General features: G+C 38.0%; 1 protein-coding gene and 1 long non-coding RNA gene across 3 annotated transcripts in view; one reads left to right on the top strand and one right to left on the bottom strand.

Annotated features, from left to right (window-relative positions):
* Positions 1-4,664: 4,664 nt before the first annotated feature.
* Positions 4,665-7,377, bottom strand: LOC140226351 (uncharacterized). 2 transcript variants are annotated; one of them, XR_011900937.1, is made up of 3 exons: positions 7,265-7,377; positions 6,116-6,374; positions 4,665-5,617 (listed from the first exon to the last, which is right to left on the bottom strand). It is a non-coding gene; the product is annotated as an uncharacterized lncRNA (long non-coding RNA). The 2 variants fall into 2 exon arrangements; XR_011900938.1 differs by having other exon boundaries at positions 7,290-7,347.
* A 1,181-nt stretch (positions 7,378-8,558) lies between these two features.
* The window catches only part of LOC140226350 (UDP-N-acetylhexosamine pyrophosphorylase-like), a 68,829-nt gene continuing 57,994 nt past the window's right edge, over positions 8,559-19,393 (top strand). Inside the window, exon 1 of the mRNA XM_072306837.1 lies at positions 8,559-8,705. The gene's annotated coding sequence lies outside the window, so the exon portion shown is untranslated. The remainder of the gene's footprint in view (positions 8,706-19,393) is intronic.

Genomic DNA, 19,393 nt, shown 5'->3' with positions numbered 1-19,393 from the left:
AAGCGAGCCCAGCAGTGCAGTGCAGTGCAGTGCCAGTGGGATGCATGCGATGAATGGTTCTTCTATTCAACGTTATAGTCGTCAGGTTGTACAGCCTCGTATGCAGTGATCGCTTGGAGGAGTGGAGCCAAGTTAAAGTACATGTAAACTAGTAGAGGAGGGGCTGTATACTCGGCTAGGATTTGTGCCCAAAAAGAGGATCCTACAGCCCATAGCTATCCCTGTCATCAAGCTGGGAACTGGAAGCCAATCCCATCGATCGTCAGAGAGCTGAAAAACAAAGCGGATCAGCAGTTCTGAAGCTGGAGAGAAAGCGGGTATGTTCTGTATAGCGTCTACGGTCTAGACGACTCTATAGAGTCGAGATAGAAACACGAGACCAATGTATACAGAGACTCTAAATCTCTAGATCTATAGTATAGACATAGAGTCGGGTATGTTCTGTATAGACGACTCTCTAGCTATCATATGAGTATCGTAACTAGATCTATACACAGCCCAGTTGCTGTATAAATCGGGACGGGGTTCGCACGGCGTCTGGTTATGGCCTCGGCCTATTGCTAATATTCTACTAGTATCATATTATTTACTAACAGTTTCACGGTTTAGATAGGTTGATAAGCTCTGTCTGGCGTTTCGAGTGGGACTGCCTTGCTTCCCCAATAAAGCTCTAAGAGTTGTACGTAGTAACCGAATGGTTGGATGGTATGTTCCAAAACAAATTATTAGATTGAATTGATCTAGGACTGGGCATTATTGTTTGTCTTCACTTGCCCATTTGTCATTAGACAAGTGAAATCTTCAATATCTTTTTTTTTTTCTTGCCCCAAAATTTTTCCCATATATTAGTTGGCTAATGTAACGTGATTTCATAGTTTACATGTACAAAAAAAAAAGTCACTTTCCAATCAGACAAGGAACTTTCTGCAGTCGTTTATTTTCAGTTGTCGTCATTACAATTTCACTTGCCCTTGTTACAATGTTGAATGTGGGGAAGTACTAATGGCAGTTATTACTTGTGATTAACAGTATTTGTTTCTCCCAAGAGTTCCTACATGCATCTAGTTAACCATGTTCTTACAGGCCTACATAGACATTTTTTTTTTTATTCAATCCTCTCTATGCTATTACTAATTACAGGGTTCAGCTGGCAGCATTGCATTACAGTGTACGACACAAATCCAGACCGGAGGCAAGCTCGAGGTGCAACAGGTGATCTGCTCTACCAGATTGTGAAGCCGAAATACAAGGCTGGGTCTTCTAGTGTGAAGGTTCGTAAAGAATGGCGTAGATATTTTATGCAATATTGGAAGAAAATGAATTCACGTTACAAGACCAATTACAATGAAGAGAAAAATATTAGAATGGCACAATTTGTCAACTACACATTTTATTATTTGTTTGTCTTTGTAGAAGCATGGCTTTCTTGACCACTGAGTACACATAAAATGATCAATTTTAAAAGGTCCCAAAATGTTTCCCATATTAGTTGACTAATGTAATGTGATTTCATAGTTTACATGTACAAAAAAAAAGTCACTTTCCAATCAGACAAGGAACTTTCTGCAGTAGTTTATTTTCAGTTGTCGTCATTACAATTTCACTTGCCCTGGTTACAATGTTGAATGTGGGGAAGTACTAATGGCAGTTATTATTTGTGACTAACAGTATTTGTTTCTCCCAAGAGTTCCTACATGCATCTAGTTAACCATGTTCTTACAGGCCTACATAGACTTTTTTTTTTTTTTTAATTCAATCCTCTCTATGCTATTACTAATTACAGGGTTCAGCTGGCAGCATTGCATTACAGTGTGCAACACAAATCCAGACCGGAGGCAAGCTCGAGGTGCAACAGGTGATCTGCTCTACCAGATTGTGAAGCCGAAATACAAGGCTGGGTCTTCTAGTGTGAAGGTTCGTAAAGAATGGCGTAGATATTTTATGCAATATTGGAAGAAAATGAATTCACGTTACAAGACCAATTACAATGAAGAGAAAAATATTAGAATGGCACAATTTGTCAACTACACATTTTATTATTTGTTTGTCTTTGTAGAAGCATGGCTTTCTTGACCACTGAGTACACATAAAATGATCAATTTTAAAAGGTCAAGATATACATTTTCTCTTCTTTTTTTTAGGGGGGGGGGGGGTGGAGGGGCAGGTCTTATGCCTGTTCCACTAATCAGAAGTCATAGAAGGGAGGCAGTCAGTTTTCCATTCCCGAAGACCAACACTCCACATTCCATGACCAATTTCTACTTTGGCATTCTCAAATCAAGTCTTTGCATTGAGGAGGACAAACCCCAATTTTGATATGAATTTGCAAAGATTTTTTTAATGTCATTATCAAAATGATGGTTTCTGTTCATGACACCTCAAGGACTTTGTTGCTAATAACCAATGCAAACACCTTAATTCCATCTATTTTGTGTGTCCCTTTGTTTCTTTCTGTTGAATTTTCTACAGCACATGTTGATGATGTCCTTTCTGCTGTTGTGGAGTACGATGACAAAACTCCCGCATCCTGCCAGCCTTCAGCGCCTCCCCTTGTGAGTGCCATCGTGTGTCATCCAAGGGAGGAAGTTATTGAATATCACAGGAGACAATTTGCACCTGACAAATGATGTGATGGTTTCAGGAATCCTTGCAATTGAGATTGAAGTTCATATTATGTACAATATGATACAAATTTTTTTGTGGAATGATTTTTTCATCTGTTTTTCTGTCAGATGTTGGATACAAACACTCAAAATTTTGTTATGCATACCCAGCATTCTTATGCGCTCTATTCATGAGTGATCATCTAAAGACAAGATAAGATCACCTTGGTTACTGTTGTGTCCCGTCTGTATAACATGTATGTAGCATTTCATCACAAACAATATGATGCCAACTTGATATAGTGTTTCAAAGACCATTTCTTTGCCAATTGAATATTGTCCTTTTAATAGCAAAATCATAATTCATTTGCAATACAGGAGTCATGTGGATACAAAAGGAAAACTGTGTATTCTTTTGTTGATGTTTAAAGCATAAATGACCATATTTATGGACAGATGAGCTTGCATTCTTAACACTATTCTGTAGAGATATTTAGTGTTGTATTAAAATGGTAAGTTTAGAAGATTTCTACATGAATGCTGTCCCTTACTATGGTTTTATCATAGCATGTTTGCTGTTATAGATTAGAGCTCATCACTCTTATGATCAAATATTGATATTTTTGACAAGATAATTTAGAATCAGATGTGCATGCATTATAGAACACAACACACTCAAAAGGGATTGAAAAAAAATTGTATATACATGTAGTTTTGAGAAGAAATGCAATAATTTACTCTTGGTATATGATTCACAGATTTATGAAAAAGGAGAACAAGATGTGTTCTAAGCATTAACATTTTACATAATCTTCATCTGTGTTTAAGCAGACTTAGGCCCAGTTACTCAAGTTCGGAGACCTGGAATGCATCCACAGGGAGAATCCGAATTCATAATGCGATGCTAAGTCTAGTTGGGGAATTATTCTGTTGATATCTATTATACATGTAGTTCTCCATACATAATCATTGAAGTCAAGCATTAAAAGTTAAGCATTGTTTTTTCTTATGAATATGGTGTCAGGGGTCTTATGAAAGAACAATTGCTAGGTCACTCAGACTCAGACATTCATAATTATTCATGCAGATAGGTACTTCTGAAAATGTGCACACAAGCAAACACCCACATGCACATATGCTCACATACATTCACACATTTGTACACATTTTTAAATGTGTGAAAGATTGAATAACATCACTCACCTGTATTGTTTTGTATATGTACACTTGCAATACATATATTATTTCTATCCTAAATTTGAGTTCTGTAGAGATTTCTGTATAGTGAAGAAGAAATCACAAAGCTTTTGATTCAATGTTACATGAGAATGTCTCATAATATTGATATGAAATATACAGTATGTATGTGGAAAAGATAACTCTTCCGGACTGATTTGATGTCAAATGCGGATGTCACTCATGCGTGCTTGACTGACCAGCTGCCATTGATCCAGTGGAATAAATCCCATTTTGTTCCAACATTAGGATATGGAGATAACACACTGGTAGGGTTTTACAATCTCACTCCTGTAAGTACAATACCCCTCCCCTACTTTTCCTCACTCCCTTTTACTAATTTTCTTTGGTCTCCTATCTATACACACATCAACACATACACACACACCCTTTGCCATACTACACACATACCCACAAACACCTTCAAACAGGCATCACTTGAACACTCCCACCAACATGCAAATCACATACATATACATTCATGCCATACAAATCTTACCTGTACATATATCTATGAGGGGAATATTTCTATCCATTCCATGAGGGGGAACATCAGACAAACATAGGGCAAATATATCAATGATATATTCATCCTATGTGTGTCTGATGTTGGTGTGTGTTTGTATCTGATATGCATGAGTGTACTGAGGGTGTGTGTATATGTGTATGTTTGTGCATTTTCATGTGTCTGTATGAAGCTAATCTTTTTTTGTTAATAAGGATGAATTTATACTGCATGTACTGTATTACTACAACCGCTCCAACTACATATAGAAAACACAACACACTTTTTTTTTCATTTGCTTACAAAATATAATTGGTGTAATCAGCTGGAAGGAATGTTTGACAAATGAATACTGGTTCATGACAGAAAACTACTATATGAGCCAGCTACATTCCAGTTCAATGAGTTCGTAACTAGACTTGGTCCTGTTCTCTAAATAGAGGCTGTGAAGCTATTGCCGGAAAGGCTACAGCATCTTAATTGTATTAGATCGTTATTTGTTTTTTGTGACCATGATTGACAACATAGCTGTTCAACATGTCAATTCTACACAATCAAAATTACCTTCAGTTGTATGGTTGTGAAAGTGTCATTTTCCAATTGCTAAAACATGCAGTAGATCTACATTACAAAAGAGAGAGGGGGAGCATAGTAAGAGTAAGAATTGAGACAAGAGTGCATTTGACATACAGTCGAATCTTGTTATAATGAGGTACATTATGGGACCAGAGATATCACTCCTGTATATCAAGATCTTGTTATAACTACAGTTTGTCATATCACTGCTTATAATATTGAGGTTCCACTGAACATGCATCAATAAATTACAATAAAATACAATGTACTGTAGATCATTTGTACAGAGAGGCTGAAGTCCAACAGCATGTTTCTCAGCTGTGTGCCTTGATGAGTTGGTGTTGGACGCTGCATATCATCAGTATACCCAACATACCGGTAATGGACAAGGTGTCTGACAAAGTATACAAGTGACATTTTGCAATGTACAAACTTATCTGATGCATTTCTACACTGTGACCACATTCCCGTTAAGCAGATCGCAATGTGACAAGTTGTCACATTCTACACCCAATATCAGTGCTGCATATACAGTCTTATTACAACCTGTACAAAATGAAAGCCTGTCACTATTTCTGATGGATGAGTTTATCAGATTTTTCTAACAGCAGAAGATGGCAGTAGGACTCTCACATTTTGGCCCAGAAATGTCCAGCATCATCTCACCAGTTACCGGTATGCAACATGTCTTGATCGCCTGATATTGAAACAAAAGTGAAACAAAATGGAATGCAAAAGGAGTAAAATTTGATAATCCTATTATATGACATCATGTGTTCATCTAGGAATTTATCTTGAGAATAGGATTTAAATTAGACAATGTAAATGGGACCCATGGGGTATGGTAGTCATTATTTTGGGGACGACTGTATAATGGCAGGATAAAATACATGTATAAAAACATGTATTGACTGCCTGAAATTGAAACAAAAATGAAATGAAATGGAATGCAATGGAATGCAAAGGGACTAAAATTTGATAATACATTACCATACATAAGTGTTACTCTAGAAATCGTGAGAACAGGAATAAAATTACACAATGTGAATGGATCTTTCATAATACTGATTACGTAGAATCGTATAATGACACCATAAAATTCATTAGGAAATTATCAGGGATAGGAAAAAAGCCTAATATTTATTGCAACATTTGGAAAATAAAATAGGGAATTAAATGTGCCTAACAAACTCACTTGTTATCTGCAGCATTTGTTCAAGCACCTTCTCCATAGGCCTACTGTTGGGTGTCCTGGTAGCTTCCAGTTTCTTTCACCCATTCATCGAGGCCCACAGTTGAGAAACCTGGATGTGCTATAATACAGCGCATTGGAGCATCGAAATGTCTTTCGTTGTACCGTAATTCTCAATCTTGTCCATTATGTGCTCTGTCTCTTTGCAGCAAACGGATTCCCTGGCAGTGGTCATGTGGGAACACAGCTGCGACAGAGGCACCTGAAAACAAAGAAAACATGAAAAAAAAAGAAGAAACATAACGAACAACACATTCCTATTTCCTTCTTTGTGTTTATTAGTTGGTGTTTTGAAGTATGTACTGCACTGTCACACAATGAGGTTTAGACTATAGGCCTATTAGTCATTAGTGAAATCATTGTTTGAGTTCTAGGCAAGTGTGAACAAAATATCGTTCATGACTAGGCCTGTAGGAACCCCTACTGCCAGAGAGGTTACCACTGATACCAGACTCTTCAAACCACTGCTTAGCCCAGCCACATACAGTAATTGAAATTGCAGTTATGGTATGGCCGGCAAACACTTGTACCTTATTGCAAACAGCAGTTTTTCACTTATCCTTTCATAACTTGTCTTGTGCTCGGCAATTTACATGTGAAACTGTAGTAGGAGGGCCTAGTGGAAACAAACTTGGTTGGAATTTACCAGTCGATTACCTCATGATAGGAAGGTCCTTTGGGCCAGAGAAATGACCTCCTTATATACCGGGTACATGCGTATACAGGTACAGTACTATGAATTACATCAAAGTTTATACCAGGACTCAAGTAAAATACTGTTAAATGCGGAAAAAAAAAATCGGGATCTGAAAAATCAGTTTGTCCTTGTGACATTATGAATGAGATCGAGAGATATGAGAGCTCAAGTATGACATCTGCCTCGCCAGCTCAGTGCATAGCCTTTCAATTCATACCGTCGTTTACCGATGTCCCTCTTCCACTCCAGTTTCACGTTAATGTTGTATTGTAAACAAAATTCTGTTTTGATTTTTCCGACCCCAATCGACCTGCATTCTGTAAAAATTAACGTTAGGCCTAACGTTAGAGTGAACTATCTAGACTCTCAGCGTACTTGATACTAATGATAGTTACCAATTATTATCTTCCAAGTCCCAACCTCGTCGCGGGCTCGTTGCCATCACCCTGTTCCTCGAGCAGCATCCTCACGGGCCACTGCCCCGGGGGCGAGAGGTGAAGAGTCGGGTTCATATACTCCAGAACGGTACGGCTACGGGCGGGATAAACTCAATACAGATTAGATTTAGGGTTGCGTGGTGCTGGAGCTGGAGCTGACGAGGGGCTGCTTTACCTTCGCCTTCATCATCTCGGTGGGGGTAGCAGCCAGAAAGGCGAATCCAGGTCTGAATCCATATTGAGAACACTGTCTTGTTGACCACGTACTGCTACCAGCTTGTTTACCGTGTATATAGCTAATGCAACGCTATCTCCGCGGAGCTAGCTAGCAAGGTATGCTGTTATCGTAAAAATTAGAGTGCCATCCAGTCTCCAGTTGAAATTTGTTGTTATCATCCATGCACACACACAGAGTCACAATGTACGGTCAGCAGTAAAGCGGCTGTTTGTACGTCTACCTGTCTTTTTCTCTCGCAGAAAATATCTAGTTTTTTCCAAACGTAAACCGGATCCAAAAAGGCAATTATCATGGGTAAAGTGTTCAAAAAAAAGTCAGTGGCGTCACTGGGCCTCTACTAAAATGTCTAAACAACATATTCAAATCACTTTTGGGACGCAAAGATTGTCAGAACTGGTTAAATCTTGATTTAAAAATAGATAAAGTTTCACTCATTTTACATTGCCAACGCATTAGACGAACTCGGTGGCTTCGCGGGGTCTCCCCCCTCATACGTCAAATCGCATAAGCCAATCAGCTGCCAATTTTTTGGGGCGTTCCCAAATCAGTGAACATTTTGAGCGATTTCTTGTTACTGAGCAATTTTTGGTGGATAAAAACGCCAGAATCGTGTTAGTGAGCTCAAATACCTTCTATATAGCCCCAATGTCCGACTATTCTCGAGTTACCTAGGGCGCACGCCTGAGAAGCCTGCGAAACGCACTTCGCCGGGTTGGTAAGACAGAACCGAGGGTGGCAACGTGGCCGTCTTGACTGAGCGAGGATAACAATAAAATTTTTATAATTAAAATAAAAATATGGTTGGAAATAAAACAAATATATTATGAAAGAATTTGAATTTGTTAAGAAATATTGATAATTAATCAATCTATAGGGAAATATATATATTATATAGTCTGGCAAAAATAGTCAAAATTATGACTGATTGCCATTAAACCTAAAACAACAACAACAACAACAACGTACGTGGTGTGTGTACATACAGAGCTGTGCTGTATCTGCGTAAGAGTTAGTGTGGATGCTGTGCGAAGCTTCACTCTGATAAAACATTTTTCCCCGGTTTACCGGTGTACTAATAAGATTTCCATCAACAACTGGAACGCAAAGGCACAGGTCACAACAAGTCCTGCTTCACAATCCGTTTATCTTCAGAACGCCGTGGTAAGTACATCTGTATGCCATGAATGATTTTAGTACTGAACCTGCACACGTCACCACTCACCCAATCTCCCGCTAGCTTGTCGTGGCCAGCCTGATTCTGCCCGCCGCGTCCCGATAGGATAGGCCTACTACAGTCAAGACAGTAGCTGCTCCAGCTCCCCTTGCTTGTTGGCTGCTGGGCAGATCAGATTTGCTGGGTAAACGTAGGGTCGTAGGCTTACCCTATAGTATAAGGGTACCCTACCTACAATTGTATCTACTTTTGTACCGGTAAAGTAAAGTTTGACTGTGGTCTGTGATTCTGTGAATCTTGCAGTAGGCCTAAAATAGAACTAATAGTAATTCGCTAGTGCAGTGTCGGTGCGTGTACTACTAGATCTCTAATGTTACACCAACTGTAAAAACATGTAGGCCCTATGCTGTGAATACAAGATTTCTACTGTGTTAAGTACTAAATAGCTGTGTTTGCTCCTGCACTATGCTGCGGCTCTGAAAAGCTTTTGATTTTATAAACTTGTAACGTATGATGATTAGCTTTAAAGAGAGCCCTTCCCACGATAGAGCGAGAGGGCTATTAAATCAATCAAGTATCTAGCCTGACAGTAGGGGAGCAGAGACAAAATCGCAGGTTCCTGCGTATTCGCAGAAACCTGCATATATGCAGGCGATTTTAGAGGTTTTTCGCTCTAAAAACCTGCGAATTCGCAGGTTGCGTTCCGATTACAGCCTCTTGCGGCCAGGCGTTTCATCAGAGGTTTCCGAAAATGGCACCATCCGAAGCAGCGCCTAACGTTGCCTTAGATGCGAAATTTATAGAAAATTCTGGTGTTGCGTTTTCTTTTAAATCGCCGATAAGTGAAAAATGTGTAATCGATCGAAAATGAAGTCATCGTAATACAAGCCCAGTCATGTGACCAGAGCACGTGACACACAAAACCTGCGAATTCGCAGGTCGACCTCATGGAGGGGAATGTTATTACCGCCAGTGATCAGACTGCAATGGGGGTATACATTTCAACTCCCCCAGGAAGGCTAATTGATTGACACCGTTTATCTTGTCTTCTGTGGTCTGGTCATGTAATCTATTTTTATTGGCTGTCTGAGGATTTAAATATGTGAAAGCTGTTTCTGCTTATATAGATCTTGGTGATACAGTTAACTTAAGCGACTATGCGACCTTCAGACCTTGGCGTTGATTGTGTAGTCTACTGTTAAATATGAATCTCACCCTGCAATGTTATGACTGCCGTTTACATGTATTATACTGAGTAGGGCATGTAATCTAATAGTAGATGCGTCAAAGCGACCATCCGCATGCAGGTGTACTATACCATGGAGTAGCTCCATGACTGTACACAGATTCTCCATGTAGTTTTAGCAGACCATGGAGGTAAACAAACACTGACTCGCTATGCATCATGGAGCTCCATGCGTGCATGATGAACACCATGTAATTCTTATCTGCAGCTCCATGTCTGTATATAGTATGCTGATACTTGATGTATAACAATGAGTTAAAAATCGATTCAAGAAACCGAGTCGATTATTGCTCATTAAATTGCTTGAAACTTTGATGATTTGCGCTCATATTAGCTGTAAAAGCTAATTTTTATTGTAACGTTTTCATTTTGCCCTGAACTTGGAATTGTTTTATATTTATATTTTTGTATGTAGATGTATTATATCATTCCTATAAATTATGTGACTATGTTTGAGTGAAAGGGACATAGCTTATGTACTACTACTACGGTAGTAGTACTAGGCCTACTGTTTTGGATCACTTATGTTGTATATCATTTTCATTATGTATTGTTTCATGATATATCTACATTTTGTTTGTGAATATATTTAACATAAAAAAGTTGCCCAAAAATTGCATGTTACATCAACACCGAACTTGAACTCATGATTCCCAATCTAACTGCCCCCCCCCCCCCCCCCGCATACGGCCATGCTCACAAAATAATACATGTTCTTATTATAGCAACACAAAAATGAACATACACTGCTACACGGCACAAACACGTATATTATCCATATTCCACACACCCACCCACCCATACACAAAACGTCTGTACAAAAATGGAAATAAAGACGATGTAAAACGGCAAGATGAGAATAACAGTAGTAAGAACAATAAAAACAGAACATGAAGAAGGAAACGTGGAAGAGGAGGAAGATGACGGTGAAAAGACGGGAAGTTCGAATAATAATAGAACACCACTCTTAGAAAAAAAAAAAAAACAACAAAAAACTCCCTGAACCGTTGGGGGGGGGGGGGGGGGCGGATGATTGTACATGCCATCCCCCACTCTGTCAGTTGGGGGATTCATCCCCCATCCCTCTCCTGTCTACGCGCCTGATATTACGATAACAATGTCTAGTCAGTCACACAAATTCAACACGTCATTATAATCTACAGAGAATGCAGGCACATTTAAACAATCGGTAACTAGAAACATATATGCAGCATATTTATTTATCAAATAATACAAAGTCACATTTCAGAGATACAAACAAGACATTGGGAATGGCCTCCATTTATGCATATCCACCCCTAAAGCCAATATAGGGCCTACGCTTATTTAAAAAATGGACCTCTTTGTCCTTTGACAAAATTCCTCCGAAAACCATGCATTTGATTTCTCAATTTATCAATATTAAGTGATAATTTATTGTTCTTAAACCAATTTGATACATTTGGTAACTCTGCATTAAGTGTGGATACTAACGTTTCTATATTATCGTGGGAATAAAAAATATTCGTGTCATCGGCATATAATATAAATGATAATATAGACGACGAATTAACAATATCATTGATATACGTGTATAACAAAAAGAGAAGGGGACCTAATATTGAGCCCTGGGGCACACCACATTTTATCGGTAAAAAATTCGACGACATGTCATTATGTACAACATATTGCTGTCTACATGATAAATAATCCCTAAACCACGAGAGTGCAACACCGCGAACACCATAAAACTGTAACTTTTTAAGTAAAATATCATGTTGTAACGTATCAAACGCCTTAGATAAATCCATAAAAACTCCTATAACATGTTTTCTATTTGCCATTGCGTTTGTAATTTGATCATACAACTGGACCAAAGCCAAATCTGTAGAATAATTCTTTCGGAAACCACATTGATGTAAATTCAAAACTGCTACTGTTACTGTGTCACATGCTGTCAAACATCATCGAACACACTTGCTGTATCCTCAGGAAATAGACCCCCTAGGTCCTGAATAATAAAGAAATATATATGTATTCCTTATTTCAGTTAAATACACCTTAATCACAATTTCAGGACTTCCCTGATTCCGCCAATTAGAAAAACATCACAGTTTCATGTATGAACAGAGAAAGCCTCCTTCAATGACTTTCTCTTTGATCTCCAAGAGAAACTATGACTCACTCAAAATATTTCCCAACACCCCGAAAGAGAGGAAGCAGTGTTCAAGACACACGACACCAGATCCAATTTTGATGCCATGCAGAACAGTCATCTTGAACATCTCCTTCTATGTATTCATTTCCAAGTAAGAAATTACAATTTCTACCCCATTTCTCATTTATCTTTTGTTGTAACTATTAACCAATGATGTTATCATATATCTATGTTGAGGTGAATGAGTACCGGTATTCGGCAAATGGATATACATGTATTGCCAATTTATTGATATTTGATTGAGTGTGTTTAATTCTATATACCAGCATCTCTGGAATGTTCATTATTACTAATGATGTACACTCCTTCTATTAAATAATAATTGTTTTACTGTTGCTAGTGTTCATTATCAATATCATTCTGATATATGTTAGTGATAATTGTGGTGTTGATAGTTTGATAATTAGATATTATGTGAAATTAATTAATATAATATAAGTGGAATGAGATTCAATATGCGAGTGGGAACACAGCCTAGATTGCTATTTGTAACTAGATGTATTACAAGGCCGAGTTCACATTGTAGTTCACATCCTGGGAGAAGTGAGAGAAATGATGAGTAATGGCCTGTCGGCCATGAAGTGAGTTGTGGTCAAGCACTCCTTGCTGAGCAACAAGGGACCGCCTCAGAATGCTTTACTGTGTAGAGTGGAGAAGTGTCCAGTTAGCGCATTTACATTTTCACTTTTGCCTGAAAGAAGGGACCTTCTCATATGATCTGGCAGCCGGTCCAGAGAATGGAATGTGTGTGGTTGCCGTGGCCTAGGATGTTATCAAGACTACGGAGAAGAAAATGAGAGAGAGAGAACCTTTAGTGTTTTAAAGGGACTGTACAGTACTGGTTGAGGTGGGGATTCATGTTTTGAACATTCCTAAGTGAGATAATGAAAAGCCTCTTATGAAATATGAAAGAGCATGTAATTTTAAGAAGGATTCAACGTTTATTTGATAAAAATTGGTTTTCAAATGGCTGAGATATCCAAAAAAGTGCTAATAATAAAAGGCGACATGCCACAACTTTATTAGGATCTCTTTGTTTCACCTTATTTTTGGATATCTCAGCAATTTCAAAACCGATTTTCATCGAATAAACTTATGATACCCCTTAGAACTGCATGCTCTTTGACATCTCATAGAGTGGTTTCTGAATATCTCGCAAAACGTTAAAAGCTACAAGTGTAAATCCTCACCTCGACCAGAACTGTACACACCCTTTAACATGATTGTAGTGCAGGTTTAGGCATTATGAAGTTTGTATACGTCCAGTTCTCTCCTCTTACCCTCTCTCTCCTTTTCTCTTTCTCTTCTTTGTATCCCTCGCCCTCCTTTTCTCTTCCTCTTCTCCCACTCCATCGATATCTTCCTCTTTCGCACTCTCTCTTTTCCTCTCCCCCCTTTCTCTCCTTTTCTCTCTATATACATCTCCCTTGGCAATCTTCCCATAACGACCGCTGGGACTACGTACGTGTATTTGTTTAGGATAGTAGAAATTGTGTATCATATCACTCATCTAAAGTTTAGTATATTATTTGGAGTGCATAGATACAGCTTACATGTAGGCACGGATGATAAAATCAGGACATTATTATATGTTTTCCTCTGATCATGTAAAGGTCGATGTAAACTGTTTTGATGCATCAGTTATCAAAGTAAAGTGTTATTTCATTATTATCATCATCATCAATGAGTTATATAAGATAAGCAGTGAATATGAAGGAGAGTTATGGTGTATGTTATCAGTTATATTGCAAAGGATCATTAGATTACCGATAAGTAATTTTGATAATTTATGATACAAGGTACAAAGCCAAATCGGAATATAGGCATACAGTTTGCCCCGATCACAACTTAGTGTTAATATTACAATGAGTTGTTACATAACGAATTTAGCTTGAGTGACAACTAATTATGCCGTTCCCACGAGTTTGTATAATGACTATCAAGGTATTAGTGTTATAAATGCAATTAGACGTTAAAAGTTCAAGCTATGACGACATTCAGTTAGTTTAGGAATATATGTGTTTCAAATCTTGAATTAGAACTACCCTGTTGCATATTAATGGATATTATATATTATGTCATTTCTTCAGTTGATTTTAATAAACCAGATCCAATTTTGATGCCATGCAGACCAGTCGTCTTGACCATCTCCTTCTATTCATTTCCAGATCTGGCAATTCAAGCCCATCCACGGCCGGGCGGGCGTAACACAATCCTAATGAGAAGTGCGAGCAGTTTAGTACTTTCATTGGCATAGAACGTGCAAAAATGGGAGTTTGAGCCTGTCACCTTCATCTGTGATGCAAGTTTGAAATTCGAGGGGGGGGGGGCATGGTCCCCCCCCCCCCCCCCGCTAATCGCCGCCAATGGACATCAATATTTACATTAACATTTTTCACAATTTTATGGAGGGGGCCTATACATTACCCAATCTATAGCTAATACTTGTCGGCCTGCAGAGACACACAAACTGCAATATGAAAAACTCTTGTAGTGGTAGTAAATCCACACACATACATGTAGCAGAAACAATACCAAATGCGAACCGTTATGTTTAAAAATGCTGACGTAACACTGGCACTACATCAAAACAGCAAATTTGGTAATATTTGCTTGATTTGGTAACAAACTGACATAAACTGACATAACTGATCTTTGTTGTGTGACTTTTGCGCCCTCTCAGTACACAAAATCATTTTGACAAATTCATACTGTAAATGTTTGAAAAACATGAATTTGTGAAATTTGACGTAACAATGACATCGTGTCAATGTCACGTCAAACGAAGCATGTTACATATCATGTGTCCGACAAGACACATGCGCATGTCAAAAAAAAAAATAAAAAAAAAAGAAATTTCTTGCACACCCAAAGGTGCTTCGTACATGAAATAAGTGATACTTTCAGGGTTCTTGCCAGGAATTTCTTCACGCTTGTCGGCACTAATTCGCGCTGTTCTGGGGGTGGGCGGAAGCCTTCGCTAATGCTCAATACAACATAGATAAATCGCCGCTAAAATGCCACTAAATGCGACATTTTCACGGAGATGTAATGAACGTTGTGAGGGGCATATTCTCACAGAAACAATGCAGAAACTCCGTACCTTTTGTTGGCGGCTGTTCCTAAATAATAAATGAAAGAGAAGTAGGTGCCGATGGTGAAGGTTCCAATTTCTTTTAGGCCTTTCCTGATTCACTGTCTCTGCATCGCAACAACGCGCGCCGTGTATATCCGTAGGCCCAAATTCTCAAAGCTGGAATAACTATTCCACGGAATAGTTATTCCGGGGAATAAGTTATTCCACCTTTGACAATAGATTCCGGGGATTAATCGCGTCATTTTACGTCACGTGGGCCTGATTTGCATAAGAGGCGTAATAAATCGGCGGAATAAGGGTGTAATAAAGTTATCCAACCTTTGAGAATTCGGGCCGTAGTGTTTTTGCTTTGTCGCTCGCCGTCTGCTCGACCACGTGGTAGGCCTATTGCATGCAGATGCGCGAGAAGCGATCGAGAACTTTCGGGACATCGTTGCCCTTTCCTTTCTGTGTATACTGCGGTAGTTTGGCCGTGACATCAAAGAGATACCATACAAAAATGTAATGATGGTCATTATTCCGAAGGTTTGTTTAATCATAAAATGAAACGATTCATTACTGAGTACTTCGAAGGTTTGTAATCGAAAACAACAACAACACCAAAGGTCGGTACTACAGATGAATGTTCAAAATAAACAAAACTGATTTCGTTCGGAGTTTAACAAATATTTTTTTCTTAATTATTTTCCGATCAACGAACCTTCAGAAAGGAATCTATCATCTATCATCGCTACTGTTTCGGAATAACAAACCTTCAGAGTAAGAAAACTAACCGTTTTGGGGCCGATTTTGTATTCCGAAATTATACTGGCAGAACGTTCGAAATAACAAAACTGATTTCGTTTGGATATAAACGAATATTATTTTCTCCTTTATCATTTTTCGATTAACGATCATTCAGAATTAAGAATGTAGAGTATTATTTTACCATTATTCTTTCGGAGTAACAAACCCTCAGAGAACGAAAATTGTAACCGTTTTGGGGCCGTCGTTTTATTCCGTAATATGGTTTACTGGCAGAACGTTCGAAATAACAAAACTGATTTCGTTTGGAAATAAACGAAAATTTCTTCTTTATAGTTTTCCGATTAACGGTCGTTCAGAATTAAGAATCTACAGTATTTTATCATCATTATTCTTTTGGAGGAACGAACCTTCAGAGTAAAAGAAACTGTAACCGTTTTGGGGCCGTCGTTTTATTCCGAAATTTCACTGGCAGAACGTTCGAAATAACAAAACTGATTTCGTTATGAAATGAACGGACGTTTTTTCTTAATCATTTTTGGATGAACGAACCTTCAGAATAAAGAATCTAGCATCATTTTATCAGAGTAAGAAAACTGCAACTGTTTTTGGGCATGATTTTCTTAATCATTTTTGGATTGACGAACCTTCAGAATAAAGAATCTACAATGTATTATTTTATCATTGCTATTTCTGTTGGAGTAACAGACCCTTAGAGTACGAAAACACGCTGTTTTGTGCCGTCGTTTTATTCCGAAATTTCACTGGCAGAACGTTCGAAATAACAAAACCGATTTCGTTGTGAAATGAACGGACATTTTTTCTCAATCATTTTTGGATTATCGAACCTTCAGAATAAAGAATCTATAGTATTATTTTATCATTAATCTGTCGGAGTAACGAACCCTCAGAGTAAGAATACTGCAACTGTTTTTGGGCAGTCGTTTTATTCCGAAATTTCACTGGCAAAACGCTCGAAATGACGCACTGATTTCGTTTTGAAATTTACGGACATTTTTCTTTATTTAATAGTCGGGTAACAAACCTTCAGAATAAAGAACCTACGATGTATTATTTTATCATTGCTATTTCTGTCGGATTAACAGACCCTTAGAGTACGAAAACACGCTGTTTTGTGCCGTCATTTTATTCCGAAATTTCACTGACAGAACGTTCGAAATGACAACTGATTTCGTTTTGAAATTTAAGGACAATTTTTTTTTTCTATATTATCTTTCGGTTAACGATCCTTCAGAATATAGAATCTAGTACTATTTCATTACTATTTTTTTTTTCCTGTCGGAGTAACGAACCCTCAGAGTAAGAAAACTGTTACTGTTTCATTCCGAAATTTCACTGGCAGAACGTTCGAAACAACAAAACTGATTTTGTTTGGAAATTAACGGACATTGTTTCTTTATTATTGTCCGATTAACGAACCTTCAGAATAATAAGGAATGTATTACTATTTCGGAACAAACCCTCAGGGTAAACCCGTTTGGGGCATCGCTTTATTTAGAAATTTCACTGGCAGCGAACTGAACACAGGCTAACCAAACTGCTTTTGTGAATGTGAAAAACATTGTTAACTTTCACTAAATCAAGAACTTATCTGGAAAGAGAAAAATTCACGTGTTCACGAAAATCAAAACTGCGTCACAATATATGATATACATGTATATATGCCTATGTAGGCCGTCATTGCTAAAGAGAAGAACATTTCGCTCTCTCCCGTAAAAGAAAAAAAAAAGAAATGCTCGGCAGTTAAGCGCATGAAAAGTCAAAATAATATTTTTTTACATTGAACAACCAAACATTCTTTATTTTAAATTTAAAAAAAAAAAATTATTATATATAGATAAAGAATGTATGGTTCTTCACGTCAAAGCGTGGGCCTCTGCGTGCGGTATCCATTATTAATTTTATGCGGGAAAAGCGTAGCTCCTTGAAGCAAGAGCATGATAAAAAAAAAAAGAATAAACACAGACACACACTGATGCTGGTGTAGAGAAAAACAAAGACAGCTTGCTCAAAAGATGCTTCCTTTTTTCATTTTATTTTCTCCCCAGTCATTCCTATCGTTCTACTCCCATGAACCCCTGTCATGCACGGACGATGAACAAAACAAAATATTACCGACGCTGCAATAAAAAAAAAAGAAAGAAACACGTGTTCGAAGCAAATTATCTACACTTTTCAAGTTGAACAAATTGATGTTCGTAATGAAGAATAAAAAAAAAACACACACACGACCACAGGCAGTGGGGAAACTTGATATCATGGCTTGTAGAAATTTCCACGAGATTTCCACGAAAGCAAGGTGTCAGATAAAGGAATGCCGCGCGTACTGCCACCTTGCTTCAGTGGTCGTAAATATAGCGTGTAAATAGCATGTAAACCAACTGGGAACATTGATGAATAATTTATCCATTTATTTTCTGCCCATGAAGGCCCCCTAACCCACCTGTTCAAGCCAGAAGCACGTGGAGCATTGCGTGCGTTGAACTTGATAGACCATTATGACAGAATTACTATAAATGTCGACCCGGAGAAGGAAAATGGAATATTCACGAATGACGTTTACAAATCCATGGAAAGTGAAAAGGCTCAAATGGAACGCATGGCTTTTTAAATAAATGATAATAAAAAAAAAATAACCCGCTGAAACTACCAAAAAAAAAAAAAATAACAATTTGCATTTGCTTACTCCATCGCACGTTCTTTTTTTTGACGAAAGATGGAGTTAATTTTCTCTCTGCGGCAATGCTATGAACGCGTCTAATTTTGCGTCATTGCCGATGGCCAACTTCCTAAAGAATTGATACGAATCCTTTCAAATATACAAAACAAAGTCTAAAAATCTTGGATCCTGGCGTTGAATTCCGGTGGTATTATAAATCCTGCTCACTATCAAAATTTAATCATATTCTGTTCCTTGCGCCATTTTACCTACCAATTACTGTTCCTGAAAATTTCATCCTAATCTGTTCCCAAATGTTCACATATTTTGCGAATAGAGAGACAGACAGGCAGATAAACAAACAAACAAACCAAAGCAGCAAAAAAAAAAAAAAAAAAAAAAAAAAAAAATACAACCTTTGGCGGAGGGGGGCATGCATTTCTATTGTCGTTTGTTTTTGCGTAACCCGACAACAAGCGTGACAACAAGCGAGCACGTGTCAGCCTTCCTTTAATAGTCCATGGGCCAAGACCCGAAAAATGGGTTGTTGGTACCATCTGAGGTGGCACAACCTTTTTGGTGTCAGTTTGTTTGTCGGGCATAGATATGCTTATCAAGCTATGATAGCATTTTCAAATGAGTAGCTTAGTCATAATAAATGAATTTTTAACCAATTTGGTCTCGTTTTTAAATCCCTATACTTCTGAATCG

This window comes from Diadema setosum, chromosome 3, assembly GCF_964275005.1.
Source record: "Diadema setosum chromosome 3, eeDiaSeto1, whole genome shotgun sequence".
Taxonomy (NCBI): Eukaryota; Metazoa; Echinodermata; class Echinoidea; order Diadematoida; family Diadematidae; genus Diadema; species Diadema setosum.
Note: the sequence above shows the minus strand (reverse complement) of the source record. Positions and strands in the feature narration are given on the sequence as shown.